Here is an 8,866-nt window from a genome sequence, read left to right as displayed (position 1 = left end):
AACGCAGGAGAAAACATATTCCTTATTCCGAAATGCCAATGCAGCTCCATGATATCCGAGGATGGCTCACCTAAACTCAGAGTGAATCGAAAATACCGCGCAAACCCGTTGACTGCGTTGAGACGCATCTGACATCCGTTTGTAAATTCAAACTTCTAAAACACGTGACCAAATCATTGCTGCTCATTCGACTGTTACGACCTACGACACATTCGCCGTTGTGGGCGGGAATTGGCGGCAAATTTGAATCTGTGTTGCACACATACACACACAAACAAGAGATGTATCGGAATAAAGTGTGCTGTTGAAGAAAATTGTGAATGTTAAATAGTTGTATGGAGTTGAAATTAGAATAATGTTATTTTTATTATTCTGTGGAAATATTTTGATCTTTGTCAAAACAAACTCTGAATAGGCAACAAAAGTTACAAGCACAAAAAAAAAAATATATATATATATATATATATATATATATATATATATATATATATATATATATATATATATTTATTTATTTATTTATTTATTTATTTACACATACGTAGTAGCAATATGTTATAGGCCATATATGTGTGTGCGTGCGTGTGTACACACACACACACACACACACACACACACACACACACACACATGTATATATATATATGTGTGTATATATATATATATATATATATATATTTATTTATTTATTTATTTACACATACATAGTAGCAATATGTTATAGGCCATATATGTGTGTGCGTGCGTGTGTCATTTTGCATCATTGAAAGAAGGAAGTCCAATATCTTTGTTGAGGGAGTGAGACTACAAACACCCCTTTTCTCAGTCAAATAGGCACCAAATTCTAAATGTATGTTACATTTTGACTACAAATATGACACACTTTCAATAAAGATGAATGTTTCTACGGGTGAAATGCTTCTTTAAACGTGTAGGCCTGGAAAATTCCACAAGGAAAGATTCTGTTGGGGTTTTTCCCGTATGACTGTTGACCCTATTCTTCATTACATCATCCACCCTATTTTTCAACATGGACAAATCAATTTCATACAAGATAATTTTATGTATGAGACTTTTCCTTAGTCACTAGTTAAACAGCCTGAAAAATAACAAGAGTGTGGTAAACAGTAAAAATTACTTGTGCTTTATGATTATTGTGTGTTTATGATTATGATTACACACTTGCTGCACAGGTTAAATTAAAATCTCTGAGAACTGTGGGCAGGATAATTAAGTGTATTAGGGATGCTTTGCCCCATGCATTAATGTCATGTATAAACTCAGCCCTGGTAGATGATTTTACACCTCAGAACTTGCCTGAGCTGAAGGTGACCCCTAAAGATGGAGGAGATGTAATATAAACCAGACTGCATTGTTGAAAGGGATTTGGTTGTTCATAATGTGGCAAAGAAAAACGTTTATATGTGTGTTAAATCTGTGCATGTTGGACATTTGCAAGGAAACAGATACTAAATGAAGGGATAAAATCTCTATTTGCGAAGAAGTGCATCCATCATGGAGAGTACTGTGTAAAGCTCTTATCTCCAAGCGATGTGGAGATCTTCAGTGTAGAGTTGTGCTACAGCCTCAAATAGATAGGCTATCAAAGTTTAATAAGATTGTTCTGTCCTGTAATGCTCATGATGTTTTTCATATGTTTTTTGAATGTCCAAGACTTTCCTTTATTTGTAATACTTGAAAGTTGATCACAAAATTGGGGTTTTCATATAACAATACCTTAGTTTATATTAGGATATAAATATAGAAGTTCATGGCAACAACACCAATGATTCTTGTCATTTTTTATGACAAAAGTTTGACCTATGTTTACATGTGACTGCTACTCTGAACACTTCCAAGATCACATTTATGTTCATGCAAACTCGTTTTGTGTGTTTGTTTTTGCAAATACAGCTGCTCCATTATGTCGAGCAGAGACGAGTGCTCGGAGGTCAGCAATTTTACGCGTGTTTGACTTCATGTGGCGCTGCAAGAACCGATCAGACGGATGATGTCAAGGTACCGCCAGAGCGATTTGAAATTAGACTAGTGATTCCTCAACTCGCTCTCGCGGTACTTTGACGTCATCGATCACATACGGCAACAACTCCTCCCTCCAACATGAACCAGTTTGCGTCACCACCAGTGCTGCCGGTGATTGGCTTACGTGGGCTTGAGCTTTTCTTGACGGCATATATGCACGGGTACGTGTAAATAAACACTTTTCTGAAAACTGACATGTGTGCACGATATTATTTTGGAAACCGGAGAGGTTGAAATGTCCGTTTATGAAAATAGCCGCCCACGTGTAAACATAACCTTAGTGACGTGATACTGCATGTCTGTGTGGATGAACGGCAAAAAAAAGGTCACGGTTATAAAAATACCCGTGTCCGTGTGGACAAGGCCTAAGTTTGCCATTTTGAAATCCCACCAAAAGGCAAGAAAATAAGGCCTAGTCCACACGGACATGGGTATTTCTATAACCTGAGTTTTTCCTCCAAACAAATCCTGTCCACACATGCTCAGTTTAAAAGAAATCTCTGTCCACATGAAAAAGCAAAAACACGCTATCAAGCACTGTCAAGAGCATGCCACACCAGCAGGCGACAATATAACCTCTGACGTCAAATACAGCAGATAACGGCGCACACTCTGACGTCGCACGACAACACTGCAACCAGCGTTTTCTTAAAATCCTCACCTTGGCAGGGATTTTCAAAAATGTTTGGTTTCAGTGCACTGATACTGCGTTTTTGCGTGGACAAACGGCCGAACCACATAAAAAAATAACACGGTTATAAAAATACTCCGGTCCGTGTGGACTAGGTCTAAGTCTTTAATAGAATCTGTGTCCATTTAGTTTACATATTACAAATACACAGATAGTGATGCTTTGTTTTGAATGGAGATGGGGTGTGAGACTGACTGTGAGTGTGTACAAAAGCTTAGTTTTTAATAATGGTTGTTGTGGATCCTGTATAAAATTTGTCTTAAGCCCTGTTTTCTCTCTCTCTCTCTCTCTCTCTCTCTCTCTCTCTCTCTCTCTCTCTCTCTCTCTCTCTCTTTCTCTCTCCCTATACTGTAGTTTGCAATGAATTGTGGGAGCATGCTAAATGCTAATTTTACAGTTATGTCTGCAATACTGTATTTTTGAAATAGGCTAATATGTAAATGCTACAGGACAACATGTAATGACACTTATTATTTTATTTTATGTATTTATTTAAAAAGTCAGCTGTGGCACTAGTTTGGAAATAAAAGCTTTGGCACTTTACAATAACTGCAATAAATGCAGCCTATTAAATGAATTATAAACATTCATGTAGATTCTGATAATGTACATATCTTTGTCAAAAATGTTTGATAAGAAACACATTTAGACAACATGTGTGCGTAGCGCAGTACGTGTGATGTCACGACGTCATCAGCAAATTTGCGCCCGGTGCACATGCGCATTGCGAGTTTGCGCAGACAGGTGTCTACGGTCGGAGTGGAATGAAGAAGTTGCATCTGATAATTCTTCCATTGTGTAAGTAATATTTTTAATTTGTCACATTACAAACACCAGACTGTTCATCAGAGTTAAGTATTAGCGTTAGTTTCTCTGCTGAATTTATTGGGCGAGTCTGTAGCACATTATTTGATGTAATATGCGCGTGTTAGTTTGATGCACATGTTGGAAGACAGGGCTCTCGAGTCAAGTCGCACGCATTCACCGTTAGACACACGCATTTCAGTCAGTTCACACGCTCACACGCCACACCTTGTATTTCTCAGGCTGAGAAGTAAGAGATAAATTATCCTGCTTCGAGTTTTTTTGTGTACTCAACTTTACGCAGCGCCGCATGAACTGACAAAGATGACATCAGAGTACCGCGAGACATGTTGCGGAAGAGCCTAATTCCTATCGCTCTCGCGTTACTCTGATGTCATCCACTTGTCGTTTCTTGCAGCGCCTCGCCTCATGAAGTCGTACTTTGATCAAAGACAAGTACAATCCTATAATCTACTCAAAGTGCTCTTTTTTTCATGTACTAATTTTGTACTTAATATAGCCTACATTTTTTTGTTCCTTAGTACATATGAAATATGCTAAAATGTAATTTAAAAATGTATTTAGGTACCACTTGTAATACATTTGAACCCATCTTTGTATGAAAGATGAGTACAAGTTTACTTAAATACATTTATGTAATACAAGATAGTATGTTAAATGCATTTCACTTCATATTCATGACATCTCAAACACGGAGGAAGATATTTTGAGGAATGTTTGTAACCCAATCTTTAATGAGCCCCATTCACTTCGAAAATAAGAAAAATAATTAATACTTAGTCCTTCTAATTGATGCTATTTCTTTTTTATGTCCTGTTTGTATGAAATATAGTTAAAAATTTTTTTTTTTTAGGTAGCAGCAACTGCAGCTGACATGGAATGAGGATTATCGGATTCACCTCTCACTGATCATCCAAGGTAATTTGGATACAATGAATACAAACTATTTTTTTGCTTTCTTTTGTAATCATTAATGTTTTTTTATTTTCTAGTGTTATCTGTATTTTTTGGTTTACACAAGGTACCTACACTGCAATAAAGAGCTTAAGTAAATAAGTAAATTTACTCTTTGTATAGTCGAATAATCCAAAAAAGATCATTTTAAATTATTTTTTATTCACTTAATTTAGATTGAAGCTAGACAAAATTTCTTTCTTGATTTAAGAATTTGAATATATTTAGACTGGAAAAAAGACAGAATTACTAAGCTCTTCTTTGCAGTGCATGCCATGAACCATACTGTCACAACCATTATTAATCCAAGTTTACTTTATATAGGTGAATTGATGACCTCAAGCAAATGGATGTTGTCATCTGAAGAGAAGGTTGTCCTGGGCCCATGTTTAGAGGCATTTGGGGCATATCTGACACATATCACAATCAAGCTGCATGCACACTTGAGTTTATTCAGAGGTAATTCAGAGCATAAACTCTTAACCAATATCTATTGTATACTTGCAAGTTTTTTTGACTTCTAGGTTAGGTTTTTTAGTTAGTGACTTCTTTTTTCAGGGGAGCAAATTCAAAATATGTGTTTGTTGCGTCATGTGAACCATGTGCATCATGTGTATTGTCAAAATGAGTGCCTGCTGAACACGCATCGAAAGGGTTTATGATAAGTGACGCTCACGTTCACAAAATACTCCCAAGACACTCACTTAACACATCACACATGAGATTAAGCCAGTATCTGGCAAACGCGAGCATCTCTTTTATCATAAACCATTTAGACGTGTCTGCAGCAGGCTTGTATTTTGACATCTTGCGTGATGCACATACATTTACATGACGCGCTAAACACATATTTTGAAATGGCGAGCAACACACATGAAGAGCTAAATACATGTTGTGACGAGCTTTGCATTATGTGCCCTCGAAAAAGAAGTCACCGGCCGTCACTGGCTTTATCATGAGTTGACACATAGACAGTGATTATGCACTGTTTATCTATAAATCCCTGTCATGTTTCACACCAAACTCTAGAGCAGATACTAATAACTATGACACTACCACCACTGCATTATGGGTTGAAATTAGTCAAAATAACAAATACATGGACATTTCCCGGCGAACTTGATGCACGTTACAACTGTATTTTACCATACACGAACAAATGCCATAAGATTGGAATATATGAAATTCAGAATTTAAATGAATGTGTATTGATTTGTACAAATGGAGACATGTATGTAAATAAAATGTTTAATTTTTTTGTTTTGTATTTATATATATCATAATTTGCCCATGCAAAAAAGGAGATGTGAATTTGTGGATCAGGTGACACGCCTACATTTATCCCGTTCTGTTCATTTGGATTTTGAGATTTTCATTTTGCCGTTTAAAGCATTTTATGAGCCAAATACAAACAACTATCAATGAATGAACCAAACAAATGCGTTTCATTTTGTGTTGGAATTTAATTATGTGCATCAAACAGGATGAATGCACATGCATTGCCTGGTTCACAAATGCACATTGGTGGTTTTGTTTTTGCATGCACAAATTGTGATATTTGTGAATTTCAGTGATTATATTTTTTATTAGTTTATTACAATTTGTGTATGCAAAAACTTCAATGTGCATTTGTGAATTAGGCGATGTACATGCATTCATCCTGTTTGGTTAAATACAAACCACGCAACAAAAGTCGCAAAATTTGAATGAACCAAACATGTGAATTTACATGTATCACCTGATTCACAAATGCACATCAGCATTTTTGCATGCACAAATTGTGATATAATGATACAAAATATAATCACTGAAATTCACAAATGTCTCTGTTTGTACAAATCTATGCACATTCATTTGAATATTGAATTTTACGGACACAAAAATGAAATGCATTTGTTTGGTTTATTCATCGATAGTTGTTTATATTTGGCTCATATAATGCTTTACATGGGGAAATGAGTCTCAAAATCCAAATAAACAGAACGGGATAAATGCAGGCGTGTCACCTGAACCACAAATGCACATCTCAGTTTTTGCATTTTTATTCACATACATGTCTCTATTTGTATAAATCAATACACATTAATTTAAATTCTGAATTTTATATATTCAAATTTAAGACATTTGTTCGTGGATGGTAAAATACATTTGTACTGTGCATCAAGTTCACCAATTTTTATTTTATTGTTTTAGTATATGCTGATTTTTTATAATAAGGTCTTCTGGTTGTTGTTTTTTTTAACAGAGAAGTTGTGGGCATCAGTCCGGAAACTGGATAAAAAATTTGCTGCTGGAATGTGAGACAAATAAAGGCATGGAATAAACCCAAATGTATGAACACTGCTACGAAAACTAATGGACTTTGAATGGCTTGCCAGTTAATTCCAATGGAATTGAAGAAGAGACTCTGACAAGATTTTCAAGTTTGTGTTTAATTTAAAAGTTTATGTTCATAGATAAGCAATTTAAAGGTAGGCACAGTTAAAACTATTTCTTGTGTGTTTGTTTAAACTGTAAATTTATGACTGAAGTTTGGTCACTATGTAGTAATGTGTTCCTTTGTGGTTAATTAAATGCTGCAGTGCTTAGTGGTATTCGTTGTTGTATTTCCAAGGCTAAAGCCTTATTTTGTGATCTGCATTGTATTGGAGAGTTTTGGAAACTAATACTTATTATCTTAATGCATTGGAAAGTTTTGGACTATTGAACAATAAATGCATTTGGCTACATCTGTGATTTTCTGTTATTTTAAGTGTTTTAGTTTACATTACATTAAATGATTTATCACAGCAGTTAAAAAAAATTACAGTAATTTTTTTTACAGTGTAGGCTACCATGACACAAGTTGCAGCTCCAAAAACATTTCTTAGTCAAGTTGTATAGCTACAAGCAGCACAAAACCAAAGAAGTGGATTTGAGGAAGTCATGTTGTAGTATTGCTGAACAATGTTCACCAGTTAGAGATTGAGGTGGAATGTGAGTTAACAGTGGACGTGGTCTTACTTTGCAGCAAGAGCAAAACCCTAAAAGTTTCAATGCTGAAGAGGGATACATTTTAAACACTATAAATTTACTGATTTATGTAATTTTACTTACATTTCTACAGAAAAATAATCAATAAAACATTTACAGAAATTTTCTGTAAAAATAATTTTTTAATCTGTAAAAATGAACGGCAAATTTCTGTGGAAATTAACGGCAAATGTCTGAAAATTAACGGCAAATGTCTGAAAATTAACGGCAAATGTCTGTGGAAATTAACGGCAAATGTCTGTGGAAATTAACGGCAAATGTCTGTGGAAATTAACGGCAAATGTCTGGAAATTAACGGCAAATTTCTGTGAAAATTAACGGCAAATGTCTGTGGAAATTAACGGCAAATGTCTAAATATTAACGGCAAATGTCTGTAAAAATTAACGGCAAATGTCTGTGGAAATTAACGGCAAATTTCTGTGGAAATTAACGGCAAATGTCTGAAAATTAACGGCAAATGTCTGTGAAAATTAACGGCAAATGTTTGTGAAAATTAACGGCAAATGTCTGTGAAAATACATTTTTGATCTGTAAAAATAGTATGAATTGCCTTTAAAAAACATAATTTTGATGTGATTGTTAATTACAAGGAAATACTGTCATTTTAATGGTAAATCTTTAAATAACAGAAAATATCTGTAAAACAAAAGCATTTTACTGTTTAATGAAAAAATTGGAAAATTCTGTAAAAATATACAGAATATTACCTGTAAAAAAACGTTTTTTTTTTACAGTGAATAAAAGTATATGAAAGGTAATCATTAGGAGCTTGGCCTGAATACATATACCAATTGTACAGAACAACAATGTTAGGCAGAGGAGCTAAAATTCATGAGAATGCACCAAAACTAAGTTTGCGCTGACAGATCTTGGTGTGGAAAATACGTACCAAGTTTTGTGTCTGCGGGTGAATTCCAAAAGTGATCGTAACGTTCAACGTAACCAGCATAACTCGAATCTTTCTTTTAAACACTTTAACAAGTTGTTCTTGTTTTTTTCTGTCACAGCATTTGGTCTTAACTTGCAAACGTGTTCAATAAAAATTAAAATCCAATATCTTTTTTTTCGTTTTAAGTTCATTGTGTCCTTTTCTAAGCAGCTTTTATAGAGGCTTCATGAAAAGCCTGCAAGCCTGTGGGTCAAAGGGCGATGTTCAGATGGATTATGGGATTGTTCTGTGCCCAGCTCTTGCTGACAGGCTTTATTGGTTGTGAGGATGAGCTTGTAACCCTTTATATAATTATTGTATTAAAGCCAGTGTGCCCCTGCCTTGCTGGCACTTGTCCCTGGATCAATGTGGAGATAATTTTAGAAATGAA

At 35.0% G+C, this 8,866-nt stretch overlaps 1 long non-coding RNA gene across 1 annotated transcript; it reads left to right on the top strand.

Moving 5' to 3' along the window:
- Window positions 1-3,151: 3,151 nt before the first annotated feature.
- LOC135720944 (uncharacterized) lies at window positions 3,152-8,261 on the top strand. The gene is made up of 4 exons (XR_010521373.2): window positions 3,152-3,532; window positions 4,413-4,477; window positions 4,838-4,972; window positions 6,759-8,261. It is a non-coding gene; the product is annotated as an uncharacterized lncRNA (long non-coding RNA).
- Window positions 8,262-8,866: the final 605 nt, after the last annotated feature.

The sequence above is a fragment of the Paramisgurnus dabryanus genome, chromosome 13, assembly GCF_030506205.2.
Source record: "Paramisgurnus dabryanus chromosome 13, PD_genome_1.1, whole genome shotgun sequence".
NCBI lineage: Eukaryota > Metazoa > Chordata > Actinopteri > Cypriniformes > Cobitidae > Paramisgurnus > Paramisgurnus dabryanus.
This window is presented reverse-complemented; position numbering and strand designations above follow the sequence as displayed.